Below are 24,757 nucleotides of genomic sequence, written 5' to 3' on the forward strand. Positions count from 1 at the left end.
AACTTTACATGAAAATGTTATATTTTTACAGCAAACTATGCGTTTCCTACAGTTCATGACAGTAAAAGTAAAAATTGTTCTACTCCTTGATTTACGGTAATTAAAAGTGCCTACTACGGTGATACACTGATTTTTCCTGATGCAATTTGACAGTGTTTTACTGTAATTTCTACAAACATTTTTTACAGTGTGTATGGATCGGTCAGATAGCTGTGGATGGATAGAGAGTAGGGGGAACTGCTATGAACTCTGGGAAACGTGTCTCTTTTCTCAGCGGAGGCTGTCAGAGCGGAGAAAGAGAGAGAGAGAGAGAGAGAGAGAGAGAGAGAGAGAGAGAGAGAGAGAGAGGGAGTCGAGAGAGTCGTTCTGCTTCAGCGACGGGAAAATGCCACCGAGCTGCTCCGCTTCCCCACTCATAAATACTCTCAAGGACCGCGGCTTTACAACAAGTCAATAGTTTCTGTTAGCAACACACACACACACACACACACACAGCGGCAGAGAAACACACACTTACAACCAGCAGCATGCACATACACACAAATAAAAAACACACATCAGCAAAATACGCAGATGCATGCTGTCAAAATATAAATCAACAATCACAGCACTACATAAACACAAGTGCCAGGCCAGCAGAAAGGGCTGCTGGGATAAATACGGAGGCCGGGGCTGACGGAGCGGGAGGTAAATCTGTCTGGAAGGAAGGAAGGAAGGAAGGATGGAGCGCAGATTAAAACACGAATCTTCATTTAAAAGAAGTGTTTCCTCACAGTGACGCTGTCAGAAAAGTTTCAGACAGCAGCTTCTTTCCTTTCCGTCTCAACTTCCTTAAATGTCCCGTCAGCTTAAAGTACAACAAACTGGTGCAACTGGGAGCCAGTATTAGCCTCTGGAGCTGCAAAAACACACATGACAATATTATTATTATTATTCAATTCAACTTTATTTATAGAGCGCATTTCATGCACAAGGCAGACTCAATGTGCTTCACAATGTATATACATAATTAAAGCTAAAAAACAAAACAGAACACAGAAAAACAAACAAACAATAAAAAAAAAATACTACTACTACTACTTGACAATACTTGACAATAATAACTGTTAAAGGCAAAAAATGGAAGAGGAAAAAATATATTATGATTATTATTGATATTTTAGCCTCACCTGCAGCATTGGTGGAAAGTAACTTAGTACAATTTTGACAGTATTTCCATTTATGTAACTTTATACATCTACACCCCTTTACATTAATCTGACAGCTTTAGTTACTTTTCAGGTTGAGATATAACAAAAAAACATGATTAATTAACTTTTTTTTTTTAAATCTCATAACAGTATTAAGTAGTGAGCCCTACCTTTACAAAATTAAAAGCTGCTCATATGAATAAATATATATCAGTGTTATTATTATTATTATTATTATTATTATTATTATTATTATTATTATTATTATTATTATTATTATTATTATTATCATTATCATTATTATTGTTATTGATGATGCATTTATGTAACAATCTGAGTGGGTCCATTCTGCAACAAGTGCTTTTACTTTTGACACTTTTGATGCTGATACTTGTACTTTAAAATGCAGGCCTTTTACTATAGTGAAGTAATTTCACAGTGTGCTATTTGTACTTTTACTTAGTAAGGAATCTAAATACTTTTTCCACCACTGACCTGCAGCAGGGCAAGTCTGTTTTTCCAAAGCAACAACTTTAAAACTTCAAATCAGAGTAAACTGTTTGTGATCATCTTCACTAAAATGAATCATACAACCACAACATCACTGTGTAGGAGGTACCTGACCCTGTGGTTTGTTCTTGTTTTCATGCACTTTTTGTCTCTTTAATTGTTTGTTTTTTAACACATAATTAAAGAAAATTTAGTTTATTTTAGGATGATGAAATGTGCCGCTTGATGGCAGTCGCTGCAGGATTATCCCAGCTCGTCCCTCGTCCCTGTCCTTCAGCTTGTCACCAGAAGCAGAGACGTGTCCACCGAGGAACAAAACCGCCGCTGGTTCGATTCCCCCGGCCCAGCTGGTCGCCTTCATCACACCGTGGCCTCCATATTCATTTTATTTACAGTTGGGTCCGTCCCAGCGGTGAGGAGGCGCTGACGGGCGGAGGCGGAGGGAGATGGTTGGATCTGAAGACAAAGAGGAAAAAGAAAACCGCTGCCTGACTCTGGATTCTGGGCGGCTGTTATTTTTAGCCAAAGCAGCCATAATTACCCGGGCAACGTCTAACAAAATTGTTCAGGCTCGGCTGGGCAATTAGGCCAGGCGGAGCAGCTAATGGAGAGAGAATTACACAGACCTTTCCCCCATTAGCCCCCATTTACAGCAGGAAATTTACTGGGAGTGTATGGACCAGCCGTGACTTCCAAACCAGATTACTGCTCTGAAACCACTCTCCCCCTCATCCCTTTATCCCTGCCTCTCTTCCTCGTCCGCACACAATGAAAATCCATTTGTATAAAATAGGAGGAAATCTATCGGAAGCACTGATATAACCTGCTTTGTCTGCACCAGTGTTCCAACAGCTCCACTATCATTTCAAAGAGAGTCAGGAAATGAGTTTACACTGCTGTAGTCAAAGTGTTTCAATCTGAGCAGAACAACTGTTTGATTGTTACAAACTGTTGCCTCGCCCATCTGCATTTAAAGGTGCTCATCTGACTTTATACAACCTGTTTCTGCAGGAAGGATAAGAATAATGGATCTTAACCCATAAGAGCCCAGACCAAGTTATCCGTAAAGGAAAATTATGGGGGATATACCACAGACCAAGTGGACCACATAGAACAATTTTCTGATATAATATTCTGAAAAATACTACCCCTAAATGTCAAAGATCTGTGATGTGACATATACGATACATTGGGCGTTTATGGTATTTATGTTTATAATATTTCTTATTTAAAAAATAAAAAAAACTAGACACATTTTCTGCTTACAGAGACACAAATGTGCCCTTTTCTTTGCATCTCCGCAACATTTATCAAAATTGTGACATTAATAGTGCTGTTTAACAACTATTTTTTTCAGATTTGTTTTTAAGTAACAAATAATAATAAATCAATAATAAAAAAAATAAATAATCATTTCCCTTTTTGTGTGCATATCCATAACATATATCAAAATTGTGACTTTAATTTGTTCAGGAAATATGGTCAAATGCATTACAGGACACCCTTTTAACGTATTACAATTGTTGAATGGATTTAAAGTTAGAAATGTGGAAAAAGTAGCTAATTTCAAAAAGCTTATTTTTTGTTACTAGGCTGTTTCCAGTCACACCCACATTTTAGAGAAGTCACTTCTTGTCAAAGTCACATGACTGTCACACCGGGTTGTTGAGTATGTGTCGCTTAGGGATTTAATGAGTTAATGTGAAGCATAAAGCTGAATATGGGAGATTCTAGAAGATTTAAAGTGTTTGTTACACGGGTGTCACCATGGGTTCTTATGGGCTAATACAGTGGAGTGGCCATGTAACTAAAGGGAAGAAAAATAAAAAAATATATATCAGAGTGGGAACATCTGACAGTATCTCTCTTCTTCCCCCATCACTCTAGATCAACTAAACAATACAGCTTAAAGGTTACATGAAACAGGACCAAAGGACCAAACATTGCGGTCATTCTACACACGTGGATCGAACTGAATAAAAATGTTCTCAAATTAAAGCTAAAGTGTATGTATAAAGCCTAAAATCACAGATTACACAGTTGCCTGGAAGGGCTTTACAGGCTGTACAGGAAACTACACCCTCTGTCCTTTGACCCTCACATCAGATCAGGAAAAATGAACGGGAAGAAAATGAGAGCAACGTCAGGGAAAGCAACAGAGCAGGGATCCCCTGTCCAGGATGGACACTCGTGCAATAAAACAAATCAGAAATAGTGAAATTACAATGGATAAAAAGAGAGAGGGGAGAGAGGCAGAGATGTTAGCTTGGTCAGCAAGGTGCATTCATAATTTATGTTTAACTGTGATATTTAATGAGATGCCAACTTTAGCTAGTAAAAAAAACACTTTGAAGTGAAAAGAAAGTGTGAAAGGTCACTGTAGTATTGACTTTGCTTTGTTTTCTGGTCTGTTTGACTCTAAATGGGATCATAATTTACTAAATGAGCATCATGATGTATCGAAGTTAATGATTGAGACCATAAACTCATTTTGAGAATGTTTACTTCGGTCACAAATCAATCCTTTTCTAACAGACTTCTCTACAATCAGACTTTCTTTTTGCAGCCAGTGGAGCCGCCCTGCTGGACATTAGAAAAAATGCAGGGTGAAGGCACTGCTCTCACTTTTCATGTGAATATCTATTTTGTTAGTTAATTCCCACCACTGGGGACATATTGTGTTGTGGTGGACAGCACCGTGTGTGTGTTTGTGTGTGTGTGTGTGTGTGTGTGTGTGTGTGTGTGTGTGTGTGTGTGTGTGATGCAGGAGTCTGGGTCATAGCTGCAGGCTGATACCTGTGGATCTACAGAGATGCTGCATTAATTATAAGGAGGCGAGGTGAGGAAGAGGCTGCTTCTCCACAGGTGGAGAGGATGAATATGAAACAGCGGCATGTGTAATCTACTGACACACACACACACACACTCTGCATCCTCCTCCTCCTCCTCCTCCTCCTCCTCCTCCTCCTCCTTCTCTTGGTTGTAGAAATTCACAGCTGAGGCTTAACAAAATATCAAAGGCACAAAAGAAAGTATTAACAAGGCAAAAGTTCCTGATCCCTTTTTATAAGATGAAAAAAAGGGAAAAGGCAAAGCAGCAGAGGAGATTTCCATTCCAACATTAATTCCAGTGCTGGTGAATTTCCAATGTCGGCAGCCATTAAGGCCTGTCAAATCAAATGTGACACCGGGGGAAGGAGAGAGAAATATTCAAATCATCTTTCAAATCTTTTTCCAGAGCTGCCTCTCTGAGAGCGCCTGCTCCTGCCGCTGACAGCTCTGACAATTAATTTATGTCTTACAGATTATTCCATAAACCGTTGCTGACCCCCCGAAGACGTGCGTGAGCACAAGGGCGGGAAATGGACGTGCACGTAAGCCACAAACACCTGCTGGAGAGGGCGGAAGACTTTTACATCCAAGTGTCAATCATCAGAGAAGGCTCTCATCAACATCTGATGAATTAAGTGTGAAATGTAACCCTCTGAACCCTATCAATCCAGAAACATATGTTTTCTTTAGAAGATTGACAAAAATACACAGTAGAAAGAAACTGTAAAAACAGGCCTTGTCGTCAGAGTTTGAACTTTCTGACGGTCATTGAACGGATCATAAGTTACAAAAGGTTCTGTTATAAAAAGTGACCAAAATAAAGCTTAAAATGTTGATATTTCTGTCAGAATCACTATATTCTACATTTGTCGTTTATAACGTGTCCAAAAATAAAGCATTTGCACTGACCAAATCCTGTAAAAAAAATTTAATTCTGCTCCTCAGTAACACTGTGAAGCCATGATTGATTCTGCTGAGATGAACGGTCATGTGACAAATATTCACTGAAAATCTGTTTACACAGAGCAGAGGGGAGAGGACAGGAAAGACTTGAAACATAACAATACTTCAATATGCAGAATATGTGGAGAAAAGTTTTTTGTGACACTTGTAGGCACTTGGAAAAGTGTTTATATATGAATTCGATTTTATTCCAATTTTTTAAATAATAATTTGTCAGAGAAATGCATTCAAACTTGCATTTTTTTTTTTAATGATTTCTGTCATTCTGTCAACTGTGTTATTCTGCAAAGACGTGTTTGAGTTGTTTCCATTTAGGACTTATAGAGTTTATTTATATTGTATATTAAATTATATATTGCAGTGAAATACAAGGACACAGTGAGTAAAATGTCAAAAGAGCAAAAATCACCCTGAAACGATTCATTAGGGTTCATTAACGTGCTGAAAGTTGAGGATTGTATTTTTGTGAATCACCAAGTTGTCTTTTTTTAATTGTTGTTGTTTTTACTTTAAAGGAACAAAAACAACAACAAAAGAATACATTTCAAGGACAGAATTCATACCAACTGAATTCAAAAACTGAAGATTGTTTTAAGAGATTAAAAGATTAATTCAAATATGCAATAAATAATTTAAATGTCCATCCATCCATTTTCCTCCGATTATCCGGGGCCGGGTCGCGGGGGCAGCAGGCTAAGCAGGGCATTCCAGACGTCCCTCTCTATTTAAAAGTGCAAAATTTAAACTATAAATCTTCAATCAGGCATTCAGATTTCAATCATGCCGGCCTGTCTGTGCCTCCATACACAGCCTTCTTCTTCCTCCTCCTCCTCCTCCTCCTCTGACAGGAGTTCATTTTTGTCTGGTTTGTTTTTTGAGCTTCATTAACTGGTGCCAGATTAGTCCTCGGTGGGACGGCGGCGGGGGGACACGTGAGCGCCTCGCCTCCGACCTGCTGAGGTGCAAGCAATTAAGGAGCAGGAAGACAGAGTCTGTCAAGAGCGCCAACGCAAAAGCTCAAGACACCTAACCCACTTAGACGCTTTCAGCTCTTTAATAAAGAAACTTCTGTAAACTGTCAAAATGATAATAGCCCAGGCCACCGCTGGTAATTGCAATTAGAGGAGGTAAAGTAGGATAGTGCTGCACACACACACACACGCACATGCATCACTTCTGAAAATCCATAACCCAGTTTTTTTTCCTTTAACATCACTCAGTGAAAACACGCTTCAAACTATAAAGACAATGATAGAAATGTCCTAAAATCCAAAAGTGAACCAGTATTAGCAGCAGATTAAAATAATTTCTGAGACAAACTTTAAATTGAAAAATGGGGAAAAATACAAACAGAAAGTCTCGTTAAATAAGAAAAGTAAGAAACTAAGAAGAAAAGACTAAACATAGGAAAGAAAGGAAAGGAGACAGAGAAGAAACAGACCTAAAGGACGGTAAGAAACAATGAGGGAATAAAAACAACAAGAGAAGGACAATCATGGAGAGAAAGACAGAAGAAAGATGAAAGATAAAAGGACATGAGGAAGGAGAGAAAGCAGATAAAATGTTGATAAAGTGTTGTAAACAACCCTGGAGTCAGAATAAATGTTGGCACTTTATGTTTCTTGAATCTCAACATTTTAACCACAAATTTGTTGAATATGAATGTTTCTGAACTGCTGCAGAAACTTCACTTACTGGATCATCTTGAACCCAAAGAACACAGAGATTTTTTACTGAAGATTTTTTTAATATCCAAATCTAACATCTAAGAGGTAAAATGAGGAGAACATCTAGTTCTATATTTTATACTAAATATATTTGACCTTATCTCTGGTTTTACTTGGCCTATCGTCATCAAACACAAACTGGCATGGAGTTTGAAGCCGCAACTTTAGAGGAAAGCTGACAGCACAAAATGTACGTTATTAACCTAAGAAAAATGAACAGCGACTCCTTGGAGTGTCTATTAGCTCAACCAAACGCTGAACAAGATATTTTTAATGAACAAAATGTGCAAATAAACTGTAATTAAGTGAAAACACAGTGTTAAAGGGTCAAAGTTATGAGATCAAACTGGTAAACATCCTCAGTTTTATTTCATTTCTATTAATTGACACGTTGCCGTGGATACGCATTGCTTTTCTTCTCTCCTGATGACGGTTCGCCTAGTTAGTGACCTGTCAATCAAAGGTAGCCACTCCCCAAATCATACGATTCTTTATCTTCTATTTTCTTCTAAATGGGGCCATTATTTACACTATTAACATAAAATTGTATTGAAGAAGATTCTCTACTCATGATTGAGACGATAGTGTTGTTCTAAAAAAAAATTCTGAGGTAATAAATAGAGACGTTTTTTCATTTTGTATTGAAATGAATGGACCCAAATGCTTCTGCAGCCAACGTCAGCACCCCCTGCTGGAAAAAAAATGTTTACTTTTAATTTCACATGGGACATGAACTCCATTCTCCTGGTGAAAGTCAGTCATTACTACTATGTCAGCAAGATAGCAGCGGAGGACAATCGAAAATGAAAATATGAGTCGTATGATGCTGCCTGTAAATGGTCTGATCTCCCCTCAAAAATGTCAGTACAGTCTCTTAACCCATTTAGGCCTAAAACGCCTGGAAAATATATTTTTAAAACCTATGGGTGATTTTAAAATAACCCCCTAAAACCTGAAGTTTTTCTGTAAATTCATCAGAAGTGTCAACGCTTCCTACTAAATAATCGTTTTTTCAGCCTCTGTAGCAGATAGAAATGAAATTCAAAAGTATATATTTGAGAGCTTATAGATGTTATATCTGAGCTCCCTCCACTATAGTCGTCTTCCGCCATGATTTCAGTTCTGGAAAAGTCCCATGTTGCACTGCGACACTCCCACATGTATTCTGATGCATTTCGTTGGCCAAGAGACCGAAAATAGGTGGAAAAAAACAACAAATACTACAAACATCGTATCTGCTTTCCCGATTTTAATGGTAGAATAACGCAACAGCGCCCCCGGTTTTAATGGTAGAAATGCGGTGATGCTTTCCTGGTTTAAATGGGTTAAGGTTATGCACCAAATCTTCTTGATTATGGTTTGTAAATATGACAGGGTAAGGGTTAAAACCACGACTTCCAGACAAAACTCCCAACATTGGGAGCGAAATGCTGGTCCTTCTTTTTAAACTCCTGCGTTAAAAATTAAGAAGAAGACATCCAAACATTTCATAAAACTTGAAAAAAACCTCTTTATTTCAACACAGTTTCCATCACATGACCTGGGTATGAAACTTTGAATCCTAAGAACTTACCACTCGTTGTCACATTCCCGATCTAAAGGTCACTGAGATGAAAAGAGTCTGATTAATCCTGACAGCAGCCATACTTCTCTCATATACAGTAGGTCTCATATATTCCTCATATATATGTAACTGTTCAAAGTAACTCCAGCTGTCAGAGTAACATAAAGGGAATCTCGTGTAGTCACAGAACCTTTAAACTACACTGAAGTGCAGAACTGCAAGAGACGGATTCATTTTCTTTAAAATGTTCTCTCATAATTCATAAGAGCTGCGTGTTAATTTGACATCATTGACTGTAGGATGTGTGAGAATCCTCTCACTTCACATTATCAAGAGCAGTCGACTTCCACGTGTTAATGCAGCAGCAGTCAAATATTCCACATTCATATTCATACTCAGCCGTATCTGATGGATGACAACCATCAGCCGCCTCCACCGGCGCCGTGAGAAGGAAGGAACCTCTGCGTTTGATGTCTTATCTGCTGTTTGACTGGATATTGATCAGCAGATCAGCGTTGGGGATTCCAGGTGTAATCTGCCTTTTTTTTTACCCGACACACACACTCCGTCAGCTCACGCTTAAATAATCAATTTCAAATCAGACGTTGTCCTTTGAAGCTCAACGTTGACACACACCGCTCCGCTGTCAGGAAGTCATCTGAGAAACACAAGTGAAGTGACCAAATCAGCCCTGAGGTTTGTTTGGTTTTTTCCCCCGTTTCATAAATTCAATGAGGCTTTTATTGCCTGATTCAATATGTGGCATAAAAGGCCACAAAGACAATAAATGAAGATGGAGTTATATTTGCATCTCTTCCTGCGGGGCTAAATTTAAAGGATCAGTGAATCAAATCATTAAAATAAAAACCCCTCTCTGCCAAGCGTGAAGGAAGGAGTTAATTACTCAGATTTAGTGGTTTTGGGGCGATTTCAGTTTCCTATAGACGGTGGAACCGGAGCTCTTCTTCCGCACTGGAGGATCCATGGCTTGTTTGTGCATGGATTAACAGCAAAGGAAAGGCAAATCAAATAAAATTAAGTATTAATATGCAATATGCATAATTGACAAGCCATCGCTTGGAGTGCTGTTCAAAAACTTGCAACAAGGTAATAAAGTAAACAAGCAGAGGGATGAAATTCAGCTCACAGAGACTCCCCACAGCCTGAACGCCGAGAAAACAACAAGTCTGATGTAGCGAGCGGCTCTATGTTTTTATTTTCATTGAATTTATTATCTCTGCTCGTCGTTTTTAGCAAAGACTCGTCTGTGGTTATGAATATGTAAAGCTGCAGGGGTGAGATTTACCTGTCGACAGGCTGCTGTTTAGAAGGCTCAGTCAATTTCTGGATTTGAATCTTTTTTTTTTTTTTTTTCAAGAGAGAATTATCATCCATGCATATGAATAAACTGCTACACAATGGAGGAGCTGAGCATCCAGGTGTTGCATTTAGAGAATTTACACATCACGTTTGGCTTTTTTAAGAGCTGCTGGGTGCCAAAACTTCAGCAGGCATTTTCATGATTTTACCAGCCAACTACATAAGTGGATTTTTTTGTATTTATTTATTTATTTTTTAAGATGAAGCAAGATGTCCAAATGAGACCTGGTCACCTGCCAGAGTGGCCGAACTCAGCAACAAACCTCAGCCAGCTTTCTCTCAGCATCTGGCAGCCGTCTGGACGGAGAAGGCTGCAGGGGCTGGACCTGAACTTTGCTGAACTCCTGGTTTACCACACATCTTCAGCCACAAACAAAACACTTTCTGCTGTAAAACACAAATACAGCACAGCACGGACTGCCGACTCAAAGACAACAAGCCTCAGCTGAAGCAGGACAGACTAATGTCTCAAACATCGGAGCTTCTAAGCTACACATCATTTCACCTCAAAGCCCACACGTCAAAGTTTTTGGAACAACTTTCTTGAGGCTTAAATCTGCTCGGATTAATGTTTTGTAGGAAAACAGAAATAGGTATGATTATATGTCACAGTTTGAGTGATTTCTCTGTGGGATTGTCCCTCAGCCTAGTTTTTAAGAATCCTTGAGCTCATTGTTTTAGTTCATTGATCTCAAACTTGCGGCCCACGGGCCAATTGCGGCCCTCGTGATGATATTTTGTGGCCCCCACCTTGATATGAAAGTTTAATGTGAGTTTTATATGAATGGCACTTTACTGTGTTGTGTGTGGAAGGTCCCTTTAATTACTTTTTAAAATTAGTTTTGTCGTTTTTTAATAATTTTGTGTCTTTTTTGGTAATTCTGTCTTTTTGGTAATTTTCTGTCTTTTTTTAATCACTTTGTGTCTTTTTTGATAATTCTATGTATTTTTTGGTCATTTTGTTTCTGTTTTGGTCATATTGTTTCTTTTTTAAAGTAATTTAGTGTTTTTACAGTCATTTTGTGTCTTTTTTGTAATTTTGTGTCTTTTTTTGGTCATTTTGTGTCTTTTTTTTTGTCATTTTGTGTCTTTTTTTGGTCATTTTGATACTGCCCCCAGGTAATTTGAGTTTGAGACCCCTGTTTTAGTTTCATGGCCTCACTTTTTTCATTAAGTCCTAACACTCACAACAACCTTTATTCCAACAGCAGCAGGTGGCTGTTTTCATCTTAACAATCTCTGATAGAGCCACTGTACCCGACCTGCTCAGCACACACACACACACACACACACACACACAGATTCACTGGTGAAGTTAACGGGGCATTTAGCAGCTAAAGAGTTATTAAAAGTTATTTTTCTTAGGAGTCAGTGGAGACTAAACCACAGCTAACAGACAGTGTTTTATACTTGTTGCACAGTAACTGGATCAAGGAAAATGTGCTGTTCAGCAGAAATTGGCAAGCAAAGCTACTCCACTTACAAACTTGTTGAGCTGAAAAGTTCCATTTGCGTGGGTCTAAAAACTACCAGTTGACCTTTGAGACCATCAGCAGGTTGTTGGCTGCTGCTTCAACTTTAAATACCCTCATTTGTGTTTCAAACTAGCTTTAGACTGCAACAGTACTGGTGCAGGAGGTAGTCTGCAGAGATGTCTGTGTAAGTTATTGGTGGTCTATACCTTTTCTGAAAAACATATCAAAGTCAATCCAACATCTAATTAATTGGAGCGTATTCCTGCAAGGAAACAATCTGGAGATTGTCCACATTCATGGGAGGGACAACATGCTGGCAGACATCCTCTGCAGCATGTAAGTGGTGAATACTGCCAAATGTAAAGTGATTATTGTTGCTGAATTAACTGGCTGCCTGGTTAGGCCTTGTTCTGAGGGGATGAGGGATGTAATGTCCTGTACAGTGCATGTTTCTGTGGAATGAATCTTCCTGAAAACATCAGCTGCTACCAAAGGACATAATATGCACAAGACAAAATATCTCCATTTTAAGCAGTCATCCAGTCAGTTTCTGGGTCCAAAATTGTCAATATTTCTTAAATTAAGTCACAAAAAACCCAAAGACGTCATCCTTTTTCATTCAGAAAGATTTCCGATAATCTGCTGCCCTTTTTCTTCATTCTAGTTCAGTGATTCAGGTTTCTTTTTTCAAAACACGTTGGTCTTTAACCCTCTAGAGTCCATGAAAGCACCGGCACATTACTTCTTCATGATGTGAAGACTTAAAATGAAGCAACATTTAGTCTTGCCATCAGCTTCCCTATAAAGTTCTGGCTTGAAACTCCATATCAGATTTTTTTTTGATGATATTCGGCATTCGGAAGTATAAAAGTATATAACTAGAGATTATCCTCATTTTACCTCTTATATGTTATATTTGCAACCTGTGTTCATATTTGCAACATGTACATTTCTTTGTGTGAAACATAATTTTCAAGATCAGATTTTATGTTTTCTTTTGTTTGTTTTGGGTTCAAAATTTTGATTAAAAAAAAAACTGAAAAAACTGATACCAACATGGCATGGTAAAGATTTTTTAACGGACATAATAGCCCAAGATTTCAGAGGGCTAAATAAAGTTGTTCGATATACTACAAGTGTTGTTCTATATTCTGCTGGAGTTTGTACTTAATATGGGGGTTAGTGGGTCCTCCATTGCACGTTTGCCATTGCAGCTCCAAGACTTTGGAATGAATTGCCGCTGTACATTAGACAGGTCTCCTCACTGTCTCATTTTAAGTCTCTTCTTAAAACCCACCACCTCTCTCCACGTAGAGTGTTGATTTTATGATTTTTTGTTTTTATTTGTATACATGCATATTTTATTTTGTGCGGGCAGTACATTTTACATTTTATTTTATTTATTTCTATCCCATTTTTAATTTATTTTATCTTATTGCATTTTACTGTTCTATTGTTTACTACATCTCTTTGTATTGTGTTATCTATTTATTGTTTGTGCAGCACTTTGGAAACCTTGTGTTTGCTAAAATTGTGCTATATAAATAAAGTGGATTGGATTGGATTGGATTTTGACATCTTTAGCTTTTTTTCCTTCTCTATGCACCTGGAAAGATGAAGCTTTGTCAGAACAGAACAGAACAGAACAGAACAGAACAGAACAGAACAGTGCTTTTGTAAAGATATATTGACACAAACGTCTATAAGTCTAAACATGAGACTGAATGACTTGTGAATACAACATGTACATTTCTGTGTGTGAAACATCATTTTCAAGATCAGACTTTATGTTTTCATTTGTTTCTTTTGGGTTCAAAATTTTGATCAATTGAGTCAAAGTTAAAAATCAATTATCAGGACGTATAGTCGGGGCTGCGCTGAAAAAACTGATACCAACATGGCATGGTAAAGATTTTTTAACGGACATAATAGCCCAAGATTTCAGAGAGCTAAATAAAGTTATTTGATATACGACAAGTGTTGTTCTATATTCTGCTGGAATTTTGATCTCTTTCTCGTATTTTCTTTCTCTATGCCCCTGGAAAGATGAAGCTTTGTCAGAACAGAAACAGAACAGAAACAGAACAGAAAAGAACAGTGCTTTTGTAAAGATATATTGACACAAACGTCTATAAGTCTAAACATGAGACTGAATGACTTGTGAATCACATGTCCAGCTCTGTTCCAGCAGTAGTGCAGTAGGACGGGCTGAATGAACCTGTTTGTGTTTCACAGTGTGATGACCTGCAGCCTCCTGCTTTGTGTTAATGTGATAATGTTGATGTTGCAGACAGTCGGTGGCCGTAGCCTCTCCGCCCGCTGTGCTCCACCTCCGGCCCTCTGCAGGCTCTTCCTCCTCCTCCTCCTCCTCCTGCTCCTCCTCTTCCCAGCTTCACTGAGACTCCATTAGCCGCGCTGTCCTTCAGCAGGCTGTGATAAGAGATTAGACGGCGGTGCTGCAACCTCAGAGGTCAGCGTGCTCTCCTCTCTGAAGCTCTGTGAACACTGTCTCCTGACCTGCAGCTGCTTCACACAGATAGACGATGTGTATCTAAAGTCTCTTTGTTCCACTAGTTCCAGTCCTCAGTCTGAGTTCTGACCTGTCTCCATCTACACTATCTTCAGTAGGACCCCTTTACTGTGGTCTCAGAGTAAATTAAGACTCACTGAGCTACAGCTCTGTTCACTCCTGCAGGAAACTTCTTTCCTCAGTGTTAAGAATACTTTCCCATGAAGCAAACTTAGTGTTAAAAACCCGGCAGTCATCTACAAGCCACAGCTTTATAAAGATAATATATAAAAAAAGACATTTCCTGGTGCACCTGGAGAATTTTGCAGTTAATGTGAAAGTTTTGATATTTTATTCTGTTAAAGATGAGAAACCTGCTGTGTGAGGGCTCCCGTTTCCCCAAAGCTTCCCGTCAGCCGAGAAAAGTTCCATTCACGTGGGTCTAAAAACTACCAGTTGACCTTTGAGACCATCAGCAGGTTGTTGGCTGCTGCTTCAACTTTAAAAACCCTAATTTGTGTTTCAAACTAGCTTAGACTGCAGCAGTACTGGTGCAGGAGGTTGTCTGCAGAGATGTCTGTGCTCTGCAAAAAAGCCAACTTGTATTTTTTGGCCTAAAACTGGTGATTTAAGTTGGTAAAACTTGGAAAAATAAATTACTGACATTTAGGGCAATAATGTAAGTTAGCACAACAAAGGAAGCCAGTTGTCTGCTCAAAAACAAGTTTGTGAGTTGTTGTACTTATATCTTTAAGTTGGGGTTCACAACAAGGGACAATAGTTCTGCTAACTCTTATTTCTTTGTTGTGAAATTCGGTCATTAGCGAAAGCTAGCAGCTAACTGATGCTAGCGGCTAACTGATGCTAGTGGCGCTGCTTGTTACAGCTACAAGAGTAGCCATTAGCGTATCAATGCTAACTCAAAATTGTGGTCACAACATTAGTTGACATTTCATAGCGGCGTTACAATCGTGCCAGAGAAATTCAGAGTTGAGCAAACTCAAAAACAAAACTTAAAATATTTAGTTTAGTTGTCCAACTTAAAATTTTATCGAAGTTTGTTGCCTTGAAATTTTGATTTCACCCAACTTTTCTTTTTTTGCAGTGTATAGGTTGTTGGTGGTCTGTAAAAAAAGATAAACAATAGCTACTCAATAAAATTGAGGCAACAGATTGCAATATTATTAATTAAATCTAATATCAATATTATTATTATTATCAATATTATTAATTAAATCTAACTACGTTACAAGTTGAGTTAATAACAACTTAACAGGAAGTGCCTGTCAATTAAAAACAGACTAATTCTATTGTGTTGGATTCATTCAAAATTCTCTTGATTTAGAATTACATACACATAAAGATTATATTTAATGTGATCAAAATAAGTAGATTCTATCTCAAACATTTTTATATTAAACTTAAACTTAAACAACTGCCTCAATATCAAGGACGCATTTATATTTAATGCATTTTATCAAATATATTAAGTCAAATTAAATGACTACAGAATCATTTATTACAGTGTATAAGTCAAACCAACCTCTAATTAATTGCAGCGTATTCCTGCAAGGAAACAAACTTAGTGGGTAACACTTTACAATAAACATCTAAGTCATGTTTATAGATGGTTTATAAACCAATTATTAACCATTTACAAAGTGCTATACATATTTAATATTTAAATGTTTTCAAACAATTTCTTAAAGGTATATGAATCATTTTAAAAATAATTTACAAACTTAACATTGGTGTTAAAAATGTTATAATGAGTGCAAAACTATTAATAAACTAATAATTATAATGTAATTGTTTGTTAATGGTAAAGTAACAACTTACATTAATAAATCATATATTTGGCATTCATAAATTATAGTTCAACATTAATACATTTTCTATTTGCCATTTATAAATGATGGTTATTGTGAAGTGTTACCACTTAGTGTTAAAAACCCGGCAGTCATCTACAAGCCACAGCTTTATAAAGGTAATATATAAAAAAGACATTTCCTGGTGCACCTGGAGAATTTTGCAGTTAATGTGAAAGTTTTGATATTTTATTCTGTTAAAGATGATAAACCTGCTGTGTGAGGGCTCCCACTTCCCCCAAAGCTTCCCGTCAGCCTGGTGCGGCTGGAGGAATCACAGAGGAAGAAGTTTTCTGTCGTTGGTTTTGAGTGTACAGCGGAGCCACCTGTCACCCCCGTCTCACCTCCACCCACCGCCCACCTCCCCCGCGAGACGCTCTCACTCTGATGCAGCACGGACGGATCTGTGAGCCGCGCTGGTGGTAAAGTAGGCATGTTAAATTTTGCATGGATTCCCTTTGAAGTGTCAGGAGATAAAAAGGGAAGCTCACTCGTGTTTTTACGTGTTCATTGTGTGCTGAGAGGAGGCCAGGTACTGCTGGGCTATAATTTAAGACGAGTATAAAGCAGACAGACCTGTGCACGGGGGGGGGGGAAAAAAAGCCTCTTTTCTTTTAGAATTCAGAAAGTTTTTAAGCAGAACTGGCAGATTTTCTTCACTCACCAAAACACTGAAAACATTAACCTGAGATCTCTGGAGAAAAAGTGCTTAAACATTCTCTTTAGCTCAGTGTGCTAAGCTTTGGGTGAGATACAGATGAACACATTGGGGGTTTTTTTCCAGGGTATTAGTAGTCAATAAGAAAAAAGACCAGACAAAAATCACAAAAAAATGCAGCAAAATATACATTTTGTGTTACACCGGCAGCTATAAATGCTGTGCTGACCTTCTTTGTGTTTCAGGTTTTCAGGCAGGATTGGCAGACTTTCATCTTGAATAATTTCACATAATATTTGGCCTTCAACAGAAAAAAACAGCTAATGCAGTAAATAATTCCATCTTTTATCCGTGCAGACTCCTTTATTGTATGATTTTTTTTCAAACAACTTGATTGGACGTGAAAAAAACATTTTTAAAAAAACAAACATTATTACATTTTCTATTCACCATTCTAAATGGCCTATATATGGTTGTTTATAAATGATGATTAAACATTAATAAACTACCTGTTTACCATTTATAAATGGTCTATTTACCATCTATAAATGATGGTTATTGTAAAGTGTTACCGTTAAATGTAATACAGGACATCATATTAACGGATTAGAGTTGCTAAATGGGTTTAAATTTAGCCTCGTAACAAAAAATAAGCTTTTTGAAATTAGCTACTTTCTCACATTTCTGTTTCAAGTCACAGCCACTTTTTGGAGAAGTCACTTCTTGTTAAAGTCACAAGACCACCACACCAGGACCACCACACCATGTGTCCCTTAGGGATTTAATGAGTTAATGTGAAGCATAAAGCTGAATATGGGAGATTCTAGAAGATTTAAAGTGTGTGTTACACTGGTGTCACCATGGGTTCTTATGGGTTAAGGATAAAAGATTTATTATTGGCAGTGCAGCGATGTTGAGTCTCTTCCTTGATCGTCGCTTGCTGCCTCTGAAAGTGACAACAACGTCAAAGTCCTGGAAGCAGAGTGAGACCTTGACACTCCCCCTAAAACAAAAAAAACCCTCCTCCCCTCCCCCAACCAAACCTCCCCACCTGAACTCACCGAGGGTTTGCATTCCAGTTGCTGGATCGTTAGCCGGGGGTATTAGGCGTCTTGCCTTGGACTTGCATCATCGCCTCTCGTCTCAAAGTTTTTGACGCGCCGTCTTTCCCTCCGTTCCCGTCTCTCCTTTTCTCTCTCTGGCATGTAGATTATTCTCATCAGCTTCCCCGCAACATCCTTTGGAAGAAAACACAAAGAAAGATGGTGGGAGACGGAGGAAATGAACACCGGAGCCATTTTTATTCAAGTACAAGGTGACCCCGGTGAAGATGCAATCATATATGAAGTCGTCACAAAGCTCCTTGACCTGAAAGAATGCAATGGGAGAGGATTAAGGCTGAATTACGTGAGGAAAAAGTGAGTTTGTTACATGAAAAACATCATAATGACTGCAGGATGATGTAGAGCAGCTCAGAGCTGCTGACAAGGTCACACAAAGATCTGTGTACTGAACTGATTCATATTATATATATATATATATATATCTATATATATCATTAAGGTAACATAACATCAACATTGTTAACAGACCTGAACCCTCCACAGCTAGACCTTGAATGTTTTCGTCGCCCAACACAATGACTCAACTGACACCTGAGATCTCACCGACAGCTAGCAGAGAAGAAGTCCTTCAGTACAATGTTCTGTACAGAAAATAACAGAGCTGTATGTCCTTTTAAATACTAGACCACTAGGTGTTGCTCAAAGAAAACTGAGTTTATTGGAGTGAATGGGAAAACTTGTCCCTCAAACGGTGGTTTACAGGGTCGGAAAACCCACATAAGAACCTAATATAATAAACAGCAGAGGAAATCATAAAGAAGATGTTTATGCTTCACACAAGTGAGGTTTATCTTTCAGCCTTTCCTCAATTTTTTTCTTTGTTGATAATTATTCTACTCAAGCACTCTACAGATATTTAAATATACAAATGTTTCTACGATTGGAAAGGTCACAATAAATAGCCCAGAACACAAGTTCAGCCAAATGATAACTTGTTGGGCAAACTTGGTAGGCGACAAGTGATGGTAATAACGCGGAAAAATCTGAAGCTTCACAGACTTACTTACCCCACAGGGTGAGTTCAGGGGTTCAGTCAGGTGGCAACCTCCAGGTCCGAGCAAGGAGGCAAACCGGGAAGTGCCCTAAGCTGCATTCTACCGAACATTCCAGCAGGAGGCGCTAACTTTGGCTACGAAAAAAATCTGTCCATTCATTTCAATGCAAAATTTGAAAACTTCTCACTTGATTTATTATCTCAGAAATCTTGTTTTAGTACAACACTATGGTCTCAATTGCTAGTAAAAAATCTTCTTCAAGACAATTTGATGTGAATAGTTCTAATAATGGCCCCATTTAGAAGAAAATAGAAGATAAAGAATCATATGATTTGGGGCGGGGCTACCTTTGATTGACAGGTCACTAACAAGGCGAGCCGTCATCAGGAGAGAAGCAGAACAATGCGTATCCACGGCAACGTGTCAATAAAGTTATATATAACGTTATATAGATATAAAAAAGGACGTTTAGCGGTTTGGTCTCATAGCTTTGACCCTTTCACTGTATTTTCACTTAATGACAGTTTATTTGAACATTTTGTTCAGTAAAAATGTCTTGTTCAGCATTTGGTTGGACTAACAGACACTCCAAGGAGTCGCTGTTCATTTTTCTGAGGTAACTAACATACATTTTGTTTTTGCTTTTTTGCTAGCCAAAACTAACATCCCAGCTAATGCTCCAGTTAATGCTAACATGAATTAGCAGCAGCTTCTCTCAGTCAGGTTGAGGTGTAGAGAGGCTGTAGTCAGTGATCAGATCCCCCTCCTCCTCCACAGTCCAAATATGGTCTGCTTCCTGTATCGGAAACAAGATGGCGACGCAAGATGGCGACAAATGTAACGCTGAACTCGATGACAGGCCACAAACCAACGGGTGACGTCACGGTGACTACATCCATTATTTATATACAGTCTACGGGTTCAGAGCACAGTCCTGAGTCATATTACTGCACATACACACTGCACTCAAAAACAGCACAAATACTCTATGAAACAAAGGTGGAAAACAGCTGGAATAGTAAGAAAAGAACAGCTGCTTCTTTTTCGACACAACAATAGTAATAAAAGTAAACTAATTAGCCAGAGATGGTAACATTGGCATATTTATTCTGTTGTCACAGCAGTATTTCCTGCCCTTACTCCATTCCTCCACTGTCCACTGTGATTGGAGTCCTGTGTAAAGAACAGAAAGGGATGAGTGCAGCATTTATACTAAAAAAGCAACAATTCTCAACTATCAGCAACCAGACATTTTCTCCTTTTTTTTTTTTACTTAAAATGCACTGAATATGCAGCGATTTGAGCAGGAAAACACGCTCTGCACCTTGAAGAGTATAAATATTCTACAGCACTCCGACAGAATTAAAATCAACACTGGACCCTCACAGTGTTGCTTTTGTCCGGTAACAGTTGCTCAGCTGTGATTGGACAGTCACTGTTCAGGGGAGGGGTTTAGCGACACGTCGGTTGCACTCGCTATGCAGCTTTGACAGTATAAATATTTGTGGCAGTTGCTTTGGTTGGAGGTTGTGTGAGCCTGTCAGTCAGCTGTTTGCTTTCCCTGTGTGTGATGTCACACACACAGAGTAATCTGTATTTGATCCAGTCATGGCCACTTATGGTCACAACACACAGGACATCCAAACGTGGCTGATACACAAAATCTACTTGTTTGAATTGATGCAACTGAGCAGAAATGAATGGAAGTGTATTTGCTGTGTATTGTGCTATAAGTTGGAGCTTGAACAGTGATTGTAGTGGGAGAATAAAGCGGCTGTGATGGAGCGTTCTGGAGCAGGGTGAGATAAAGGTTTCCTTTGATACGATGACAGTCGTGACTCTGTGGCTGCAGCGCTGCTTTGGGTCGTGCGTCTGCTGGGAAAAGCTCTGACTTCTCTTTAATATAATTTCTAAAGAAATCACTCGCAGCTCCCGCCGGCTTCGCATATTTTGAGCGCTCGGGGCGCAAAGCAACAGAGGTTAAATATATTTCAACTTTTTAAATGAAGAGTGTTGCTCCTGGAAAGTGTTTCCAGCAGGCGCTCGGCGACAACAGTAGCTGCAACCTCCGTTGACCTCAGACAGCGAGGGCCTTCAGTGGAACATGACATCGCTGTGATTGACGGGTGACCGACATAGAAGACGTCCGGGCGGATTCGTACCTGCAACCTCTGTCCCCCGCTGTCAGTCAGCTGCTGCAGAGCTGCTCGTTACTGTCACTGTGTTATTTTAAGGTGTCTGATTATAAGGTGGAGGTGTAAGACAAGCAGGAGACACCATTCTTATAATAAAGTTCTTATAATACTTTAACCCTAAGAACCCAGACCCAGTTATCTTATCCTAGGAAAATTATTAAGCATTGAGCTTTGTTCTGAGGCTCAACTGCACAGTAGGAGGAGATCAGGGTAATAGATAGGATTATTTTTTGTTTATATTTGGTTAAATGTACTTTAACCCTTAATAGGACACTCATTGAAATACTTGCAAATTCCAAATTTCAACCCTAGAGAATATTGGAGGATATTACATACTGCCAGCATGTGTAAAAAAAAATATGAAAATAATATATTGAGAAACAAGTTTACGAGATTGAAGTGGCAAATCTATGAGGAAAAAATGCGTAGATTTATGAGATTTAAAGTGATGAATCTGCGAGAAAAAAGTAGCTTTTTTCCCACTTTTTTCTCGTAAATCTGCGACTTTTTTTGTGCAGATTTGCCACTTAAAATCTCTTAAATCTGCGACTTTTTTTCTTGTATATTTGCCACTTTCATCTAATAAATTTGCAACTTTTTTTCAAAATATTACCTGAAGTTACCAAATATAGTTCTTTGCCTGATAAAGGGTTAAATTGAACAGCAGAGCATATATTAATTCAAAATTGTAAACAAAAACAAAAAATAATTGAGTGGCCTGTTACCATTTTTGTTATTGTGACAAATACGTCACATCAGGTTTTCATGACGATTTTTAGGTTAAAAGCCCGATGTGACGTATACACAGCGATATTTTTGCATCTTGTTTAATATTAATTTGTTCAGGAAATATGGTCAAAACAGGTTAAATGAAATACAGGACACCCTATTAACAGATTCAAATTGTTAAATGGGTTTAAATTTAGCCTCGTAACAAAAAACTTTTGCTTTTTGAAATTAGCTATTTTTTCACATTTCTGTTTCCAGTCACAGCAACATTTTGGAGAAGTCACTTCTTGTCACAGTCACATGACCACCACACCAGGGTGTTGAGTATGTGTCGCTTAGGGATTTAATGAGTCAATGTAAAAAATAAGTTTTGCAAGAAGTGGATAAAATATAGGAAAGTGGACATCGACACCGTGATATCCCCCAACTGTGTACTACAGTTCTGAAGCCATGAGTTTGGTATTTTGGCCGTTTCCTTCTTAGAATTTGGCCATTTTGGTTTATTGGAAGCAGCATAGACACATGATGTACTGGGAGCTGACTTACTGGGAGTCTTGTTATACTTTTGGTACAACTGAAAACTGAACAAGAAGTGACCATTATGTCCATTTCGCTTTTTTTTTTGCACGTCGTCGAAGTTCTAAGTTGCAAACACACAATGTGCCAACAAAGCTTTTTTTTTTACTGCTGTAATTTTAAAAAGTTTCTATTAAATTCAGTTCAATTTGATTTTTATATAGCCCAAAATCACAAATTTGTCTTGAAGGTCTGTAAAACATAACACCCTCTGTCCTTGACACCCACATTGGATAAGGAAAAACTCCTCCTCATAAAAAAACCCTGCATATAATCAGACACTGACCTCAAAATAACAATATTTAAAAAGAAAGACACAAAATGACAGAAAAAAAACACAAAATGACCAAAAAGACACAAAATGACAGAAAAAAACTAAATTACTTAAAAAATAAACAAAATGACCAAAAAAGACACAGAATTACCAAAAAAGACACAAAATTATTTAAAAAAAAGACACAAAATGACAAAAAAATACACAAAATGACAAAAAAATACACAAAATTACTAAAGAAAGACAAAAAAAATTACCAAAAAAAGACACAGAATTACTAAAAAAGACACAAAATTATTTTAAAAAAAAGACACAAAATTACCAAAAAAAAGACACAAAATTATGAAATTTTTCATATCAAGGTGGGGGCCACAAAATATCGTCACGAGGGCCACAATTGGCCCGTGGGCCGCGAGTTTGAGACCCATGCTTTAAATTAAAGATTGGGACTATAAACTCGTTATGAGAATGTTTACTGAGGTCACAAATTAAGTCAGAAGTTAGGTCATATTCCTTCTGACTGTTATACAGTCGGACCTGTGCTGCTGGCCATATAAAATAATGCAGATTTAAGGTTCTTCTGCTGCGGCTTCACTTCTCAGACTTTGAGTTTTTGCACACAATCACACAGGTCAAAAACACACAAGGCAGGAAGTGAAACGAGAGAAGAGGAGAGAAATAAAACATGAAACGATCCATTAGTGGCACAATGAAAAACATAAGGAGCAGGACGGGACATTCACAGCAATATTCCTTTTTACGTTCACTGACTGAGTATTTGACTCAACAATTACATGTGATTGTGTAATTTTGAGTCGTTGTTTGTAGCTTGTTTCCCATCACTCACACTCACACACTTTGAATAAGCACAGAAATAAGTTATTCATGTAAAAAAAAAAAAATACTCACAAAGCACCTTCAAGAGATGAAAGGCCATGCTGGTCTGCTCCTTGTTTGGGCTAAGAGGAGAATCTCTTCTTACACTTCACAGTTTCTCTCGCAGGTGAATCATTTTCCTCTGCGTGACGTCAGCTGCACGCCGACTTCAAGAGGAACTGATGATTGGACAGAAAGAGAAAAATAAGAGCGTAGAAACAAAGCTGAGAGTGACCCAAGGCAGCAACATGATCACAGACAACACAACCACACCAAACACCACAGGCTTTTACTGTATCGGAGTCCACAACTTCTTCAAAGATGGCTGATAAAAAATGGATGTTAAACAGTCGCTTTCAAGTGCCGTGGAACCTCTGAGAGAAACACACTGAGGTGTTTGATTTTAATTTTACTGTTAGTCTTTGAAAAATGCTGCTGAGTTCTTTGAGAAGAGCCACACACAGACACATTAAAACAACTTTGAACTGCTAAATTGTTCTAAGCAACATGGCCGCAGGAAATTTTCTGCATTTGAAAGCCGCGTGAGCCTCAGCCGAGATAAACAGCGGCGATGTTAAATTCATGTCTAGTTTTACTTTGAAAGGGAACAGCATCAAAGGCACGAGGCAGAGCATCCCACAGCAGAATGAAAATTAATGTAGAAGAATGTCTCTCTAAGCGCTTCGGTTTATAATAATTCAGGGCAAAGACAGTTTGCATCTGTAGCCCGAGCACCCCGAGCCAAAAAACATTTCCATAAAGTGGTTCTGGTTTGGTTTCTGCTGAGGTGACAGATGGATGCTGAAAGCTGCAGAGGACTCACAGTCAGACAGGACGCTGTTCAAGGACCAGCCTCATCTTTCACTTACAAGTATGAACATGAAAACAGAAGCAGACTAAAGACTTGTACAACACTTTTATTGCCATAACATACATTGTGTTAAACACGATAGATCCAAATAGGAACAATAACTGCAATCTAGACACCATTAGAGAAGATAGTCATTGTCAAGATTGAAAGAATTTTTAAGACCTGTCAATTTGTCCCCTCAGTAATAACATTAAGATAGCAGATGAATTTTTAGTTCAAATAAATGCTACAACACCACTCATAAGGTGCATCTCCATCCACTTGTTCCACTAGGAAATGCCGTGATGAGAAAGAAGGTATTTAATTATTGCAAAAAAGTTTAGCTGAGGTTGAAAAGTTGATGTATCAATAAAAGGAAAAAAATGAAACAGTGCATGAAACCAAAATTACCAAATAAATAATGGCATACATGTGCATGTTTCTACAATTCTACAGTGTCAT

Source organism: Centropristis striata, chromosome 12, assembly GCF_030273125.1.
Source record: "Centropristis striata isolate RG_2023a ecotype Rhode Island chromosome 12, C.striata_1.0, whole genome shotgun sequence".
In the NCBI taxonomy this organism is placed as follows: domain Eukaryota; kingdom Metazoa; phylum Chordata; class Actinopteri; order Perciformes; family Serranidae; genus Centropristis; species Centropristis striata.